This window comes from Leiobunum rupestre, chromosome 4 (genome assembly GCF_980474605.1).
Source record: "Leiobunum rupestre chromosome 4, qqLeiRupe1.1.hap1, whole genome shotgun sequence".
Classification (NCBI taxonomy): domain Eukaryota; kingdom Metazoa; phylum Arthropoda; class Arachnida; order Opiliones; family Sclerosomatidae; genus Leiobunum; species Leiobunum rupestre.
Genome location: NC_143387.1, coordinates 72,070,754 through 72,088,176, shown reverse-complemented (window position 1 = coordinate 72,088,176; position 17,423 = coordinate 72,070,754). Strand labels below are relative to the sequence as shown.

Here is a 17,423-nt window from a genome sequence, read left to right as displayed (position 1 = left end):
TTTTCGTTTTCGTTCTTCGCGAGTCCTCCATTATCGAAGACATTTTTCTGCTATAAAAATATTTGACGGCGGTTAATCATTTTCGTCCGTTTACGGTGCAGCTAACGCCATCTACGATTGTTTGATATTGTATAGGTACGTCTAATACGCTTTTCTATTATTTTTTCGTTCTTCGCGAGTCCTTCCTTATCGAAGAAATTTCTCTGGTAAAAAAAAACATTTGCTGGCGGTTAATCATACTCGGGGAGCTCCCCCTGCCTACAATAGAGCGTTTTAATAAAGTTCCAACCCGTGACCGACGAAAGAAACCAAGGTTTAGTCTTTTAAAAACAAGATAATCCAATTAGGCTTTCGCTCGGGGACTAAAGAAATGGTCTTTCGGGTCAACAACGCGCGGGGAACTGCGACGTTCCGATAACACGACGAACATCATATTCCCCAAGTTTCGTTCGTCTCCCACCAAGCTCCAAAGCTGTTCAATTTTAGCCGGCGCCGTCATTTTGTGTCGGGGTCGGCAACCGCGTGTTTGATAAACTTTGCGCTTAACGGGAGTAACATTCTACTAAAATATTCTTGATTTTACATTGAAAAGTAACATTTACCGTAACTAGCACTACTTACCCCAAAAGCTTCTGAACGTAACTAGCACTAGGTTCCCCAAAAGCTTCTGAACGTAACTAGCACTAGGTTCCCCAAAAGCTTCTGAACGTAACTAGCACTACTTACCCCAAAAGCTTCTGAACGTAACTAGCACTAGGTTCCCCAAAAGCTTCTGAACGTAACTAGCACTAGGTTCCCCAAAAGCTTCTGAACGTAACTAGCACTAGGTTCCCCAAAAGCTTCTGAACGTAACTAGCACTAGGTTCCCCAAAAGCTTCTGAACGTAACTAGCACTACTTACCCCAAAAGCTTCTTAACGTAACTAGCACTACTTACCCCAAAAGCTTCTGAACGAAACTAGCACTAGGTTCCCCAAAAGCTTCTGAACGTAACTAGCACTAGGTTCCCCAAAAGCTTCTGAACGTAACTAGCACTACTTACCCCAAAAGCTTCTTAACGTAACTAGCACTACTTACCCCAAAAGCTTCTGAACGAAACTAGCACTAGGTTCCCCAAAAGCTTCTGAACGTAACTAGCACTAGGTTCCCCAAAAGCTTCTGAACGTAACTAGCACTACTTACCCCAAAAGCTTCTTAACGTAACTAGCACTACTTACCCCAAAAGCTTCTTAACGTAACTAGCACTACTTACCCCAAAAGCTTCTTAACGTAACTAGCACTACTTACCCCAAAAGCTTCTGAACGTAACTAGCACTAGGTTCCCCAAAAGCTTCTGAACGTAACTAGCACTAGGTTCCCCAAAAGCTTCTGAACGTAACTAGCACTAGGTTCCCCAAAAGCTTCTGAACGTAACTAGCACTAGGTTCCCCAAAAGCTTCTGAACGTAACTAGCACTAGGTTCCCCAAAAGCTTCTGAACGTAACTAGCACTAGGTTCCCCAAAAGCTTCTGAACGTAACTAGCACTAGGTTCCCCAAAAGCTTCTGAACGTAACTAGCACTAGGTTCCCCAAAAGCTTCTGAACGTAACTAGCACTAGGTTCCCCAAAAGCTTCTGAACGTAACTAGCACTAGGTTCCCCAAAAGCTTCTGAACGTAACTAGCACTAGGTTCCCCAAAAGCTTCTGAACGTAACTAGCACTAGGTTCCCCAAAAGCTTCTGAACGTAACTAGCACTACTTACCCCAAAAGCTTCTTAACGTAACTAGCACTAGGTTCCCCAAAAGCTTCTGAACGTAACTAGCACTACTTACCCCAAACGTTTCTGAACGTAACTAGCCCTAGGTTCCCCAAAAGCTTCTGAACGAAACTAGCACTAGTTTCCCCAAAAGCTTCTGAACGTAACTAGCACTACTTACCCCAAAAGCTTCTGAACGAAACTAGCACTAGGTTCCCCAAAAGCTTCTTAACGTAACTAGCACTACTTACCCCAAAAGCTTCTTAACGTAACTATCACTACTTACCCCAAAAGCTTCTTAACGTAACTAGCACTACTTACCCCAAAAGCTTCTGAACGTAACTAGCACTACTTACCCCAAAAGCTTCTGAACGTAACTAGCACTAGGTTCCCCAAAAGCTTCTGAACGTAACTAGCACTAGGTTCCCCAAAAGCTTCTGAACGTAACTAGCACTAGGTTCCCCAAAAGCTTCTGAACGTAACTAGCACTAGGTTCCCCAAAAGCTTCTGAACGTAACTAGCACTAGGTTCCCCAAAAGCTTCTTAACGTAACTAGCACTAGGTTCCCCAAAAGCTTCTGAACGTAACTAGCACTAGGTTCCCCAAAAGCTTCTGAACGTAACTAGCACTACTTACCCCAAAAGCTTCTTAACGTAACTAGCACTACTTACCCCAAAAGCTTCTGAACGAAACTAGCACTAGGTTCCCCAAAAGCTTCTGAACGTAACTAGCACTAGGTTCCCCAAAAGCTTCTGAACGTAACTAGCACTACTTACCCCAAAAGCTTCTTAACGTAACTAGCACTACTTACCCCAAAAGCTTCTTAACGTAACTAGCACTACTTACCCCAAAAGCTTCTTAACGTAACTAGCACTACTTACCCCAAAAGCTTCTGAACGTAACTAGCACTAGGTTCCCCAAAAGCTTCTGAACGTAACTAGCACTAGGTTCCCCAAAAGCTTCTGAACGTAACTAGCACTAGGTTCCCCAAAAGCTTCTGAACGTAACTAGCACTACTTACCCCAAAAGCTTCTGAACGTAACTAGCACTAGGTTCCCCAAAAGCTTCTGAACGTAACTAGCACTAGGTTCCCCAAAAGCTTCTGAACGTAACTAGCACTAGGTTCCCCAAAAGCTTCTGAACGTAACTAGCACTAGGTTCCCCAAAAGCTTCTGAACGTAACTAGCACTAGGTTCCCCAAAAGCTTCTGAACGTAACTAGCACTAGGTTCCCCAAAAGCTTCTGAACGTAACTAGCACTAGGTTCCCCAAAAGCTTCTGAACGTAACTAGCACTAGGTTCCCCAAAAGCTTCTGAACGTAACTAGCACTACTTACCCCAAAAGCTTCTTAACGTAACTAGCACTAGGTTCCCCAAAAGCTTCTGAACGTAACTAGCACTACTTACCCCAAAAGCTTCTTAACGTAACTAGCACTAGGTTCCCCAAAAGCTTCTGAACGTAACTAGCACTACTTACCCCAAACGTTTCTGAACGTAACTAGCACTAGGTTCCCCAAAAGCTTCTGAACGAAACTAGCACTAGTTTCCCCAAAAGCTTCTGAACGTAACTAGCACTACTTACCCCAAAAGCTTCTGAACGAAACTAGCACTAGGTTCCCCAAAAGCTTCTTAACGTAACTAGCACTACTTACCCCAAAAGTTTCTTAACGTAACTAGCACTACTTACCCCAAAAGCTTCTTAACGTAACTAGCACTACTTACCCCAAAAGCTTCTGAACGTAACTAGCACTACTTACCCCAAAAGCTTCTGAACGTAACTAGCACTAGGTTCCCCAAAAGCTTCTGAACGTAACTAGCACTAGGTTCCCCAAAAGCTTCTGAACGTAACTAGCACTAGGTTCCCCAAAAGCTTCTGAACGTAACTAGCACTAGGTTCCCCAAAAGCTTCTGAACGTAACTAGCACTAGGTTCCCCAAAAGCTTCTGAACGTAACTAGCACTAGGTTCCCCAAAAGCTTCTGAACGTAACTAGCACTACTTACCCCAAAAGCTTCTTAACGTAACTAGCACTAGGTTCCCCAAAAGCTTCTGAACGTAACTAGCACTACTTACCCCAAAAGCTTCTTAACGTAACTAGCACTAGGTTCCCCAAAAGCTTCTGAACGTAACTAGCACTACTTACCCCAAACGTTTCTGAACGTAACTAGCACTAGGTTCCCCAAAAGCTTCTGAACGAAACTAGCACTAGTTTCCCCAAAAGCTTCTGAACGTAACTAGCACTACTTACCCCAAAAGCTTCTGAACGAAACTAGCACTAGGTTCCCCAAAAGCTTCTTAACGTAACTAGCACTACTTACCCCAAAAGTTTCTTAACGTAACTAGCACTACTTACCCCAAAAGCTTCTTAACGTAACTAGCACTACTTACCCCAAAAGCTTCTGAACGTAACTAGCACTACTTACCCCAAAAGCTTCTGAACGTAACTAGCACTAGGTTCCCCAAAAGCTTCTGAACGTAACTAGCACTAGGTTCCCCAAAAGCTTCTGAACGTAACTAGCACTAGGTTCCCCAAAAGCTTCTGAACGTAACTAGCACTAGGTTCCCCAAAAGCTTCTGAACGTAACTAGCACTAGGTTCCCCAAAAGCTTCTTAACGTAACTAGCACTAGGTTCCCCAAAAGCTTCTGAACGTAACTAGCACTAGGTTCCCCAAAAGCTTCTGAACGTAACTAGCACTACTTACCCCAAAAGCTTCTTAACGTAACTAGCACTACTTACCCCAAAAGCTTCTGAACGAAACTAGCACTAGGTTCCCCAAAAGCTTCTGAACGTAACTAGCACTAGGTTCCCCAAAAGCTTCTGAACGTAACTAGCACTACTTACCCCAAAAGCTTCTTAACGTAACTAGCACTACTTACCCCAAAAGCTTCTTAACGTAACTAGCACTACTTACCCCAAAAGCTTCTTAACGTAACTAGCACTACTTACCCCAAAAGCTTCTGAACGTAACTAGCACTAGGTTCCCCAAAAGCTTCTGAACGTAACTAGCACTAGGTTCCCCAAAAGCTTCTGAACGTAACTAGCACTAGGTTCCCCAAAAGCTTCTGAACGTAACTAGCACTACTTACCCCAAAAGCTTCTGAACGTAACTAGCACTAGGTTCCCCAAAAGCTTCTGAACGTAACTAGCACTAGGTTCCCCAAAAGCTTCTGAACGTAACTAGCACTAGGTTCCCCAAAAGCTTCTGAACGTAACTAGCACTAGGTTCCCCAAAAGCTTCTGAACGTAACTAGCACTAGGTTCCCCAAAAGCTTCTGAACGTAACTAGCACTAGGTTCCCCAAAAGCTTCTGAACGTAACTAGCACTAGGTTCCCCAAAAGCTTCTGAACGTAACTAGCACTAGGTTCCCCAAAAGCTTCTGAACGTAACTAGCACTAGGTTCCCCAAAAGCTTCTGAACGTAACTAGCACTACTTACCCCAAAAGCTTCTTAACGTAACTAGCACTAGGTTCCCCAAAAGCTTCTGAACGTAACTAGCACTACTTACCCCAAAAGTTTCTGAACGTAACTAGCACTAGGTTCCCCAAAAGCTTCTGAACGAAACTAGCACTAGTTTCCCCAAAAGCTTCTGAACGTAACTAGCACTACTTACCCCAAAAGCTTCTGAACGAAACTAGCACTAGGTTCCCCAAAAGCTTCTGAACGTAACTAGCACTAGGTTCCCCAAAAGCTTCTGAACGTAACTAGCACTAGGTTCCCCAAAAGCTTCTGAACGTAACTAGCACTAGGTTCCCCAAAAGCTTCTGAACGTAACTAGCACTAGGTTCCCCAAAAGCTTCTGAACGTAACTAGCACTAGGTTCCCCAAAAGCTTCTGAACGTAACTAGCACTACTTACCCCAAAAGCTTCTTAACGTAACTAGCACTACTTACCCCAAAAGCTTCTGAACGAAACTAGCACTAGGTTCCCCAAAAGCTTCTGAACGTAACTAGCACTAGGTTCCCCAAAAGCTTCTGAACGTAACTAGCACTACTTACCCCAAAAGCTTCTTAACGTAACTAGCACTACTTACCCCAAAAGCTTCTTAACGTAACTAGCACTACTTACCCCAAAAGCTTCTTAACGTAACTAGCACTACTTACCCCAAAAGCTTCTGAACGTAACTAGCACTAGGTTCCCCAAAAGCTTCTGAACGTAACTAGCACTAGGTTCCCCAAAAGCTTCTGAACGTAACTAGCACTAGGTTCCCCAAAAGCTTCTGAACGTAACTAGCACTACTTACCCCAAAAGCTTCTGAACGTAACTAGCACTAGGTTCCCCAAAAGCTTCTGAACGTAACTAGCACTAGGTTCCCCAAAAGCTTCTGAACGTAACTAGCACTAGGTTCCCCAAAAGCTTCTGAACGTAACTAGCACTAGGTTCCCCAAAAGCTTCTGAACGTAACTAGCACTAGGTTCCCCAAAAGCTTCTGAACGTAACTAGCACTAGGTTCCCCAAAAGCTTCTGAACGTAACTAGCACTAGGTTCCCCAAAAGCTTCTGAACGTAACTAGCACTAGGTTCCCCAAAAGCTTCTGAACGTAACTAGCACTAGGTTCCCCAAAAGCTTCTGAACGTAACTAGCACTACTTACCCCAAAAGCTTCTTAACGTAACTAGCACTAGGTTCCCCAAAAGCTTCTGAACGTAACTAGCACTACTTACCCCAAAAGTTTCTGAACGTAACTAGCACTAGGTTCCCCAAAAGCTTCTGAACGAAACTAGCACTAGTTTCCCCAAAAGCTTCTGAACGTAACTAGCACTACTTACCCCAAAAGCTTCTGAACGAAACTAGCACTAGGTTCCCCAAAAGCTTCTTAACGTAACTAGCACTAGGTTCCCCAAAAGCTTCTTAACGTAACTAGCACTACTTACCCCAAAAGCTTTTTAACGTTACTAGCACTACTTACCCCAAAAGCTTCTTAACGTAACTAGCACTACTTACCCCAAAAGCTTCTGAACGTAACTAGCACTACTTACCCCAAAAGCTTCTGAACGTAACTAGCACTAGGTTCCCCAAAAGCTTCTGAACGTAACTAGCACTAGGTTCCCCAAAAGCTTCTGAACGTAACTAGCACTAGGTTCCCCAAAAGCTTCTGAACGTAACTAGCACTAGGTTCCCCAAAAGCTTCTGAACGTAACTAGCACTAGGTTCCCCAAAAGCTTCTTAACGTAACTAGCACTAGGTTCCCCAAAAGCTTCTGAACGTAACTAGCACTAGGTTCCCCAAAAGCTTCTGAACGTAACTAGCACTAGGTTCCCCAAAAGCTTCTGAACGCAACTAGCACTACTTACCCCAAAAGCTTCTTAACGTAACTAGCACTACTTACCCCAAAAGCTTCTGAACGAAACTAGCACTAGGTTCCCCAAAAGCTTCTGAACGTAACTAGCACTAGGTTCCCCAAAAGCTTCTGAACGTAACTAGCACTACTTACCCCAAAAGCTTCTTAACGTAACTAGCACTACTTACCCCAAAAGCTTCTTAACGTAACTAGCACTACTTACCCCAAAAGCTTCTTAACGTAACTAGCACTACTTACCCCAAAAGCTTCTGAACGTAACTAGCACTAGGTTCCCCAAAAGCTTCTGAACGAAACTAGCACTAGTTTCCCCAAAAGCTTCTGAACGTAACTAGCACTACTTACCCCAAAAGCTTCTGAACGAAACTAGCACTAGGTTCCCCAAAAGCTTCTTAACGTAACTAGCACTACTTACCCCAAAAGCTTCTTAACGTAACTAGCACTACTTACCCCAAAAGCTTCTTAACGTAACTAGCACTACTTACCCCAAAAGCTTCTGAACGTAACTAGCACTAGGTTCCCCAAAAGATTCTGAACGAAACTAGCACTAGTTTCCCCAAAAGCTTCTGAACGTAACTAGCACTACTTACCCCAAAAGCTTCTGAACGAAACTAGCACTAGGTTCCCCAAAAGCTTCTGAACGTAACTAGCACTACTTACCCCAAAAGCTTCTTAACGTAACTAGCACTACTTACCCAAAAAGCTTCTGAACGTAACTAGCACTAGGTTCCCCAAAAGCTTCTGAACGTAACTAGCACTACTTACCCCAAAAGCTTCTGAACGTAACTAGCACTAGGTTCCCCAAAAGCTTCTGAACGTAACTAGCACTAGGTTCCCCAAAAGCTTCTGAACGTAACTAGCACTAGGTTCCCCAAAAGCTTCTGAACGAAACTAGCACTAGTTTCCCCAAAAGCTTCTGAACGAAACTAGCACAAGTTTCCCCAAAAGCTTCTGAACGTAACTAGCACTAGGTTCCCCAAAAGCTTCTGAACGTAACTAGCACTAGGTTCCCCAAAAGCTTCTGAACGTAACCAGCACTAGATACTACAGAGCTGCTGTGAAAACTGGTGGAAGAAATTATCCTTCACATTTAACATAGAGCCACGTAGCGGCCAAGGCGAGATATTAACTTGGCTGTGGGAGTTTCGTCTGGAAAGCTCCCTAGGGTAGCGCTGCTGTTAGGCTTACATTATCTTCGAGGGGATGTGAAAACGCGCGTATTTTTAGACCCCGCCACAGCAGCTTCGTGGAGATGGAATTGATCAAGACGGGCGTACTTGAAATATTCTAAATAAAAAAATCATGCGCGCTACGACTTGTTTTTAACGTAGCTAGCGACATTTATGTGAAATTAGTTTATAAATAGGGAATTTAATATTCTCTTCTCGAATGCAGTCTCCTTTGGGACTCTTTATGTACAGAGAGGATTTCGGAAAGGAAAATTCAAGTACGCCGCTAAAAATAAACGTTCGTGGAAGCCCTTGGAGACCTAAAGCCAGCTTATTTAACGTTTACATTTTCATATTTTACGAGGAATTTCGGTCCAAACAAAACTGAGGGAAATGGAAGGAGCTTTTTATCAAATTAAAGGATCTGGTAGTATAATTAAACTATGGCGTTTCCTTTGGGAGTAGAAAAACAAATTGGTTTTTCTTATTCTTTTTACTTTTTAAATCTTAAGTATCAAGGGGAAATTCACTTCTTAGGACTGTATGTTTATCTGTGCCTTAAATTTCCACTAATAAATAATTTTTGTCTCCGAAGTTTGATGTTTTGTATTGTCTTGATGTCTTGTTCACACGACGCAACATTTTCTCGAAACATTTTCGGTCAATGTGAATCGAGAAAACATTTCTACAATGTGTTGGCCACACAAACGCTTTCGTTAATAGTGGCCGCCATGACAGTTACCGTTTTTTATTAATAGGCAAATTACAATGGTGACGTCGCAGGGTTTCAGACGACAACACTCTACAGCCTTTTTTTGTGACAGACTTAGTTTCCAATATTTCAATCAATTACTTTCGTACACATCCTTTTGATTACGTAAAACTAAATGAAATACATTTATTCGTATAAAGCAGGAATCCATACCTCTACTTGGAATGCTTATCGCGGCAAATTTTCGTCTCGATGTGGCTGACGGTTTTTTTTTTGACATTACTATGTTAACTTAAACTAGAAGCAACAAACACAAGGAGAACGCAGTTAGCCTTTAAACACGCTAACGCAGTGTTGTATACAAATTTCATTGAACGAACCTTTACGCTGAACGTTTTACGGGAGGGGGGGAGACAATTTAAGAATTTCCCCTTCCGACGGCAGCGGGCGCTAGAGCAAGCAAATTCACGACTTTTGACGGTTTGCGTTCTTCTTGTGTGGGGTGCTGTATTTGTTGCTCCTAACAACTACGTGAGAGTTGAGCGCGCGCAGAGGGGATTTTTTTCTCTCGTAGGCGGTGCCAAAGCCGTCAGAGTGATCTTACCATACCAGAAGTAAATGAACCGAAGTTATCGAAATAGCGCTCAGAATCGGAGGGCGTTTTCCTTGTGAAAATGATGAGAAAATCAAGATAAATAAAAGCTAATTTCCATCCCCGTCTTTTGAGGCACTTGGGAATTGTGGGTATAGTTATTTATATGTATGCAAAATGGTTTCATAAAAACCAAAACGTTTTTTTTCGACCTAGAAGCGCGCAAAATTTCAAATTCGACGTAAAAATGTTACTTCATAAGGAAAACGCTTCCAACATGGGGAGCAGTCTGATAACTTTGGTTCATTTACTTTTGACCATACGCAAGTAGAGGTATGGATTCCTGTATGAAGTCATATTTTGTAGTAGAATTATGAAATCACGACAACATTTCGTTTGCTCGTGTAAATAGGCCTTTAGTCAAACAAACGCTTTTGTTGGCAAAGTTTTAAAGACTTTTTTCTGAGCGAGGCTTAACTCCAAATATTTAAATTAATAATTGACCTTTGCATTGTGATGTATAGCAGGCATATTTACCCGCTTTTATACCCTAACATGGCGACGTATTTTCACGCGCCAAATTAATTTTAAGATCCACCAATTTACATCCATATTTGACTGAACAAAACTAAATAATAAAATTGAAATAAAAAATCTTTATGAAAGGGAATATAACCTCAGGTATTTATTTGCTGTGGAACTCCAACGTTTGCAGCTCTGGCCGCTCTTGTCTTTGGCTTTAGAAATGTACAGGGAAATTTGAAAAACTTAAGGAGTCTTCCATAAAGATTGCTTTGCACGTTACATTCCCTTTAATGTAAATTGATATATTTTGTAGTAGTAATCTTATTTTTTAAGAATTATTTATATTACTAAAGGTATTTCATTTTTCTTCAAAACGTGGCCAACAAAAGCGTTTGTGTGGCCAACACGTCGTTGCGAAAATGCCAAAATACCACCATGGCGAACGTTGACGCCAAAAATTTCCGTTAGGCCTAACGCAAGTTTTTCGCGTCGACGCTCTCACCATCGCTACTTTTTTGTCCTTTTGAATACCTTGATCTATATGCTAGTTCTTCCTACCGCTGATTGGACATTTTTGAAGCATCTATTGAGTATTGATTCGTTTTGAGCCTTTTGTGAACTGTCCTTGTACGAAAGTATAAACATATTTTAAGCACTGTTATTTTCCCCCCGGATTTATTGAACATAGGGTTTATTAGAGACCAATAATATCGGGGTTGTTTGGAGACCTGGAAAATAATTGGGACTTTCACGTATTCTAGGTACTTGGAATATAATATATAATATATCACTTAGAGATTCCATATCCATATACTATAATATATAGAATATCTTTATTTCAACGACGTCGGAAGAGGTTAGTTAAGCTTTAACCAGTTAGATAGTCCTATAGCCCGTTAAAAACTAAAATTTATGGCGAAAACCGCATAAACAAATATTAAGTGGTTAATTTTTAATAAAATAAAGAAATTTCGGGAAATTGAAAAGCGCGCGTCCGCCGCGACACCTGGTAAGAAATCGGTGAGACAGAAAAACAACGCAAAAGCGCGCGCTGCTGGAGACGCGGAAGATTTGTTTGCACGCGCGGCGCGTTCCAGTTATACGACACCTAATCCTAAATTGCGCGATTTTAAAAGTTAGGATAGTTCGCAAATCGCTCACTAAGGTGCTGCTGGCGCTGGCGATACACCTTAAGATGGCGGCGAAAATTCAAACCCAAATACTTGGCGTTATTTTGCGTTTCAAATTTTTAGGCCAAAAACTATTTTTTCAAGACAAAATGAGATACGTGTAAGCATATTGAACGTCTTGCTGATCTTTTGGTATGCAAATAAGGCGATATTTGGGAAAGCTTGGTCGTTCCCCTTTAAGGAACCAATCAGATACTGGGCTGATTTGATTGGACGAAATTTTCCGAATGAATTTCACGGTTTTTTCCTGACCAATTGTCTAATTTCCCCGGATAATATTTGAAAGGTTTGAGATACAATCTTGCAAAATATTTAATACATATTAAAAAGAAGGTAAAATAGAGAGTATACAGACTCCGTTTCCATACACTTGGGGGAAACAAGCGCTTGCCACAACGGAAGACGGGCTATCAGCCTACGGGATTGCTTTGTTACCCCATCAATGAGAGGCTTGGGAGATTCCGCGAGCGCATCTTCATCTTTCAAAAATTTATTTAACTGATTATTTCGCCATTTTTAAATTCCCTGACTTTTAGAAAAAGATTCAAATTCCCTGACTTTTAGAAAAAAAAATTTAAATTACCTGACTTTTAGGAATTTTTTTCAAATTCCCTGATATTTACGATTTTTTTTTCAAATTCCCTGACTTTTAGGCCTGACTTTTAGGAAATTTTTTCAAATTCCCTGACTTTTTGGAAATGTTTTCATGTTCCCTGACTTTTAGGAAATTTTACAAAAATTCTCGACTTTAAAGAATTTTTTTAAAATTTACTTTAAGGAAAAATTCGCAAATTCCCTTAATTTTTATGAATTTTTTTAAAATTACAGTGAAAAACGCGTGTGTCAAAACTATTCAAATAAAGCTATGGCGTAAGAGCAACATAAAAACAAGTTCGGCAAAGCGTAGCTGAATTAATAAAAATAACTATTATAGGATCTCAGGGGCCCCGCTCTCCAGAGCATTTCCAAATTTGTCCTACTGACGCCTGTAGAAGTGTTCCTCACGCAGCACTCTGGTGTCCAGGGTGAAGTTCATTTTTAGGGGTCCGGTCCAATTACCGCCTTTTGGTGAGTTATTTTTTACTTTCCTCTAATGGAACACTTTCACTTTGGAATAGCGGATGAAAGGGTAAATATCAACATTTAAAGGGGGGGGGGTTAAAATCAATATTGCGGACTGGTGAAGGTCGCACGTTCGCCTCCTCCCCCGTTGGAAATTAAATATTCGGGGAAGGTTTCAGGGTAATTAACCCCGCGCGGTTACACGCAAATTTACAACGTGGAACGTGGTGAAGCCAACTAATGCCTAATGCCCAATCGATTAGGTCAGTCACACGTTTTATTTTAGGGTAACAAACAAGCTACCAAAAGGTGAAATACAGTCCGGCGCTTATGTGAACACATTGACCGTATTTAAAACCAGCTAGCTTTCGACCCGCTGGTCTTTGTCAAACTCTTGCAAAACGTTTCTTATTCAATTTCCCATGAATACAGAAAATTATCTTAATGTTCACAGTAATAATAATTTTACTTTAATACTAAATTTAATCGGCAACTTTACTTTAATATTAAATTTAATCGGTAGTTTTACTTTAATATTAAATTTAATCGGTAGTTTTACTTTAATATTAAATTTAATCGGTAGTTTTACTTTAATATTAAATTTAATCGGTAATTTTACTTTAATATTAAATTTAATCGGTAATTTTACTTTAATATTAAATTTAATCGGTAATTTTACTTTAATATTAAATTTAATCGGTAATTTTACTGTATTAATATAATTCGTAATTTTACTGTATTAATATAATTCGTTATTTTACTGTATTAATATAATTCGTAATTTTACTGTATTAATATAATTCGTAATTTTACTGTATTAATATAATTCGTAATTTTACTTAATATAATTCGTAATTTTACTAAATTAATATAATTCGTAATTTTACTGTATTAATATAATTCGTAATTTTACTTTATTAATATAATTCGTAATTTTACTTTATTAATATAATTCGTAATTTTACTATATTGATATAATTCGTAATTTTACTATATTAATATAATTCGTAATTTTACTTTATTAATATAATTCGTAATTTTACTTTATTAATATAATTCGTAATTTTACTTTATTAATATAATTCGTAATTTTACTTTATTAATATAATTCGTAATTTTACTGTATTAATATAACTCGTAATTTTACTAAATTAATATAACTCGTAATTTTACTAAATTAATATAACTCGTAATTTTACTAAATTAATATAACTCGTAATTTTACTAAATTAATATAACTCGTAATTTTACTAAATTAATATAACTCGTAATTTTACTAAATTAATATAACTCGTAATTTTACTAAATTAATATAACTCGTAATTTTACTAAATTAATATAACTCGTAATTTTACTAAATTAATATAACTCGTAATTTTACTGTATTAATATAACTCGTAATTTTACTGTATTAATATAATTCGTAATTTAACTTTATTAATATAATTCGTAATTTAACTTTATTAATATAATTCGTAATTTTACTATATTAATATAATTCGTAATTTTACTATATTAATATAACTCGTAATTTTACTAAATTAATATAACTCGTAATTTTACTAAATTAATATAACTCGTAATTTTACTAAATTAATATAACTCGTAATTTTACTAAATTAATATAACTCGTAATTTTACTGTATTAATATAACTCGTAATTTTACTGTATTAATATAACTCGTAATTTTACTAAATTAATAACTCGTAATTTTACTAAATTAATAACTCGTAATTTTACTAAATTAATATAACTCGTAATTTTACTAAATTAATATAACTCGTAATTTTACTGAAAGAATTCGTAATTTTACTGAAATAATTCGTAATTTTACTGAAATAATATAACTCGTAATTTTACTTTATTAATATAATTCGTAATTTTACTTTATTAATATAATTCGTAATTTTACTTTATTAATATAATTCGTAATTTTACTAAATTAATATAACTCGTAATTTTACTGTATTAATATAACTCGTAATTTTACTAAATTAATATAACTCGTAATTTTACTAAATTAATATAACTCGTAATTTTACTAAATTAATATAACTCGTAATTTTACTAAATTAATATAATTCGTAATTTTACTGAAAGAATTCGTAATTTTACTGAAATCATTCGTAATTTTACTGAAATAATTCGTAATTTTACTGAAATCATTCGTAAGTTTACTGAAATCATTCGTAAGTTTACTGAAATCATTCGTAAGTTTACTGAAATCATTCGTAAGTTTACTGAAATCATTCGTAATTTTACTGAAATCATTCGTAATTTTACTGAAATCATTCGTAATTTTACTGAAATCATTCGTAATTTTACTGAAATCATTCGTAATTTTACTGAAATCATTCGTAATTTTACTGAAATCATTCGTAATTTTACTGAAATAATTCGTAATTTTACTGAAATAATTCGTAATTTTACTGAAATAATTCGTAATTTTACTGAAATAATTCGTAATTTTACTGAAATAATTCGTAATTTTACTGAAATAATCCGTAATTTAATTTCTTTAATTTAAAATTTAACTTAATTCCTTAATCTTAAGATTAATTTGCTTCGTAATTTTCAAATTATTGCTAATTTTCGTATATATTTTCTTTCTTTACCAAGGTTTACGGTAATCAAAAAAGTTTTAAAATAAACGTTCTGTTACTTCATGGTATACTTTATTTTATTTTAGTAAAATTTTCGAGAGCTTTCTGACCGCGGTCCTTCAGCCGCGTCTAATGATAGTATGATTATACAATGTTTTAGATGAATATATTGAAAATAAAACCAACTACAAACAAACCCTTTTATTCTACGCTCAGATAACTAAATTCAAATTAAGATATATATATTAGTATATTGTGGCTCGCGCGATTGTGCACGCGCGTTGAAAATGAAAAATAAAGCGCGCTCAAATACTTTAACCATACAACAGAAAGTAACCAATCATGTGACCACCGATCTTTTTCGGAATCGCCTATTAAAAATTAAATTTATATGAAACGTGATTACTGTGCTTTTCCTGCAAAATATTCTATTGCACGAATGTAGATGTAGATGGCGAAATAAACGACAGACTATATTTTGACTTATAGTCAACTAAGTGTGAGAGTATAATTCCGGCGCCATCTAGGACGCTGCGGACTAAAAATGAGCCGTCAATATACGCGACGAAAGGCCCTAAATAACGGAGGAAGAACCCGCAACACAGTCACGCAGAGTGAAATGCGGAGTTTTTAGAACCCTGTACAACTGGATCGATCGAGAGACGGGGCGTAAAACCCCTAGCCCAGGACCTCAATTTCCACTAAGCCTATATACTACGCGACTAAAAACAGGAAACAGGTCACTGGGTTTTCGGAATATATATATAAGCAAGAATGGTTAAATGCTAGGGGCTGATACAGATTTCAAGCAGATTTGTATGTAAAGCGTTCTTTGAAAGTTTCTCGCGGGTCACTGAAATTCGAGTGTTTACATTACGGTGCGTACAAAAATTTACATACGCTCGTTTTTCTAGAGAGTATACGCGTCGCTAAGACGGATTTCGAAAAATTGCAAGGCAAACAAAATCAGATTCGTGTTCGTTGCAAATTAAAGTCGAGCCAAAGTGGATAAGATTAAATAAATACATTAGTATTATTTGCACAGGTGATGCGTATATATTCTCCTTAGCGCGACGTTTTGCGGAGAAGTGTAAGGCGGTGGGGGAGAGTTAAGGTTCGGATTTCTCAGCACCGGGAATCAGAGCTGCTAAAGCGACTGGGAATGGCGCACTTTGCAGGTCGATTGTTTATCGTTTTCCAAAAGAAGGTTGACGTCATAATACATATTCAACCCCTCCCCATCCCTCAAATTCAGCAAGACAACGCTACGTTATATTTTGTTGCAATTTTAATAAGTTAAAAATTCTACGTGATAAATCGCTTTTTATTAACAGGCAATTGGCGTTATTACCCGAATTTGGGATAACACGAGCAGGTACACTGTTACGCAGAAACTTCAACCCAGTTAAATTTGAAATTCCGCAAATAAAGATTGAAATATTTGACCAATATGTACTTCATAACGGTGCAAAGGAATGTTTAGAATATTTTATTCCCGACGCAAATTAACGGTGCAACTCAAATATTTAGAATATTCTATTCCTGACGCAAATTAAATATATATCATTTCTATTATTAAGGATATTCATAAAATGGGATAAGCTTCAGCGAATTCGTCGTTATTATATCAATGTAGGTTTATTTATCTTAGCTGAGAATAAGATAAGTAATTAAAGGATTACGTGAGTTAGGTAAAAGCTGATCGCTTTCCCACGTGAACTAAAAACGCGTTGTTTAGAAGAAAAAAACCCTATTGTTTAACTTAAAAGTAAATCAAATTTTTCTGCTGTACAATAGCTAGGGGCTATTATGGTCTATGAAAATGCAGCGAAGTTCACCGCGCTTACTCGCTACGTTGTGTATATAACCTCAATCCTAAGTCCTATCCTACTTTCATAGTTTTACGTGTATGAAGTAAGATTTTGGGTCCGGGGAACCAAGGCTTAGATTGTTTCAAAACACGAAAATGTAAGTTTGACAAAAACTATATTTGCAAAAATATCCGCTTACCCTTTTGTGACCGAGTCGCTTTATTCGATGTTTCGCGAAACTCAAATACGTTCTGAATGTTAAATACTTACTAATTATGAACACATTTTAACTAAAAGTTGGGAATGAAATTCCGAGGAGACCGCGCCGTAGATGTTAATACAGCAAAGCGGCTTCTTCTCGACTCTCCAATGGCTGAGCGCGACCCCCACGATTGTCGACGGCGGTTTCGATCGGTTAGTGTGTCCGTCCGTCCAACTCAATATTTACTTTTCAATTAACTTGATCGCCACCAAAATTATTCTAGCGCACGGTTTGGACTTAAATAAACAACCTACCGACTTTAAAACCTAGGCGGGAACGTAACATTTAATTTAAATATAGCTTATATGGTTGATCAAACTATAATTTCGCTGTAGTGTTGATTTTATCGATTTGAAAGTTATTGACGAAATTACGTCATATTTACGTAGGAACCGGCCTGTGACTAACGCCGTTACGCCGGTCAAGTTCGGCCGGCTCGTAATCTTTGTCATCCCCATCTTAGTT

At 37.9% G+C, this 17,423-nt stretch overlaps 1 protein-coding gene across 4 annotated transcripts in view; it reads right to left on the bottom strand.

The window, feature by feature from the left end:
• Positions 1 to 17,109, bottom strand: part of Rab3-GEF (Rab3 GDP-GTP exchange factor) — an 81,459-nt gene extending 64,350 nt beyond the window's left edge. For 3 of the 4 annotated variants that reach the window (XM_090174167.1, XM_090174168.1, XM_090174170.1), the window contains exon 1: positions 16,896 to 17,109. The gene's annotated coding sequence lies outside the window, so the exon portion shown is untranslated. The remainder of the gene's footprint in view (positions 1 to 16,895) is intronic. The other variant, XM_090174169.1, reaches the window with a different exon arrangement.
• Between the last annotated feature and the right edge of the window lie 314 nt (positions 17,110 to 17,423).